This window comes from Echinops telfairi, unplaced genomic scaffold (assembly GCF_000313985.2).
Source record: "Echinops telfairi isolate 266 unplaced genomic scaffold, ASM31398v2 ScPeMD7_1;HRSCAF=3_0, whole genome shotgun sequence".
NCBI lineage: Eukaryota > Metazoa > Chordata > Mammalia > Afrosoricida > Tenrecidae > Echinops > Echinops telfairi.
The window spans coordinates 1,136,741-1,138,970 of record NW_022103896.1 but is presented as its reverse complement, the minus strand read 5'-3'; positions in this window follow the sequence as shown (position 1 = coordinate 1,138,970).

The following is a 2,230-nucleotide window of genomic DNA, read 5'->3' as shown; positions in this document are numbered from 1 at the left end:
AGGACAAGTCCTGATGACTCTCTACCCCGAGCGTGGGGCCCCCAATTTGGCCCCTGCTTCACCCTGTCCACACTGTGATCTGTTCCTGTCCCTGACTTGGGGTCTCTATTCTGCCCCCCACCCCACCCAGTGTACATAATGTTCTGACCTCATCATGGGGGATGTCTCCCACTCTGCCCCCACTCTACCCCCATGCACACAGTGCCACATGCCTGTCCCCTCATGGGTGGGTGTCCCCACTCCCCCATGCACACTGTGCCGCATGCCTGTCCCCTCGTGGGAGGATGTCCCCACTCCCCCATGCAGTGTTAGGAAAAGCGCTTGGGCTACACGCCTGTCCTGCCTCTGGGCAGCTGTCCGGTCTGCCCTGGGGACCAAGCGGGCCGGAGCAGGGAGGGACGCTGGCTGGCCTGGAGAGCTGAGGCTCTTGAGGACGCCAGGCAGCACTGAGGGGTGTCATCACAAGCCCTCACCTCTGACGCCGTCACACCTCGCGCGGCTGGCTGTCGAGTTAGTTAGCAGGGAGGCTTTTTCTCGGTTTCAAATGAAAATACAGACAAGGCCTGTGCTAATTTGAGCATCTGCGGTGAGTGAATGCTACGGGGATACGAGACGTGTTAGAGGCGTGGACTAGATGGGAGCGTGCCCCGACCGCCGCGGACAGATGAAACCACCAGGAGGATGTGCGCCCAAGCGCTTTTCCTAACTCGCCACTGTCGGCCCACACGGGGCTCAGGCTGCTGGGGAAGGCCCAACGTCAGGCCAGTCCTGTGTCCACAGCTGTGTGAAGCCCCTGTGTGTTCTCCCTGCTTGGGTCACACACAACAACCTCTCTGTGGTCTCAGGGGCAAGGCGAGGCTTAGAGAAAATCAGTGGGGGCTTTCGGTGGCTCTGGCTGGGCCCAGCAGCACTGGCACCTGGAGGGCCAGCAGGCCCTGGCCCGGGGACACAGCGCCTGTCATGTATCCAGTGGAAACAGACAGCCTGGTGGTGGAAGCATGAACCCGGGAGGAGGGGACGGTGGCGACCCCCCCACCCCCACCCCGCTGCACACCAGATGTCCTGAGCCTTCGAGGAGCTACAGCACAGTCTCCCTCAGCGGTCACCATGTCCCAAGTGCCCATGGGGTCTTCCCACCTCAGACCAACCTCACCAGACCCCAAGCCCGGACCCTCCCCTGTCATCCGAGCCCAAAGCAGCAGCTGCTGGGTAGTCAGAAAAAGGGGAAAGATCACCCCCCCCCCACTAGGGAGGGCGGTCACAGCGGGGGCACCTGAGAGCAATGACCCTGTGGAGACCACCTGCCCTGGGATTGGGAAGTGGGGGGGCTTGGGTGTGGAGCAGAGTCCTGGGTGGCCCAAGCCCCTCTCTCAGTGTCCTACTGGGGGACTTCGCCCCACACCAGCAAGGGGAGACATGTGAACCTCATGTGACCACAGGCATGTTAAAGGCTGCATTTTCTTGGTGGTGGGGCAGGCAGGACGCTGACGGAGGGCATAGGGTCCATGTGAAAGGTCAGAGGGTGGTCCCAGGAGCCAGCAGGGCACGGAGGCCTCAGGGTGTCGCCTGATCCGACCCAGGCTGAGGGCGCTAAGCCCACCGCTCTTGTCTGTCAGCTAGGACCAAGCCTCCCGGGGCTGCTCTTCCAGACCACCAACACTGCCACCGGCCGTCCTAGGCGGGGGCACCAAGGAGGGCGAGGGCAGCAGCTGCCTGTGCCAGACCAGGGCTTCCACGGCAATGGCAGCGTGGAAGTCTGTGCCCGAGCTTGGCGTCTGAGCCAGCCACTGTGAGGCAGACCCCTGGACAGCTCTGCCATGGGGACGCCAAGCCTGCGGTGCCAACGACTCCCAGGGCCACACCCGCTGCCAGGCGGGCCCTTGGGACAGGGTCTCAGTCCCCGCCCACAGGGCCCACAGCTGCAGGAGGCCGCTCCCCAAGAGATACCCTGGTCACAGTAAGCCACAGGCCTCCCCAAAGGGAGGGTCACAGCTGCTGAAGACCGAGCTTAACACCCAACACTGAAAATATGGCCCCTTCGCCAGCAGTGTCCCTCAGCCGCTGGCTGCCCATGGTCCGCACCTGGCACAAACCTCCTTCCATTCTGCCGCCCTCCTCCTTCTGTGAGGAGCCCTGGTGCCACCATGGGTGGGGTGCTGAGCCAGGTCTGGGAAGTTGAGATGCTGACCCCAGAAGGCAGGCAGGAAGGAGCTGTGGGAAAAAGTGGGGG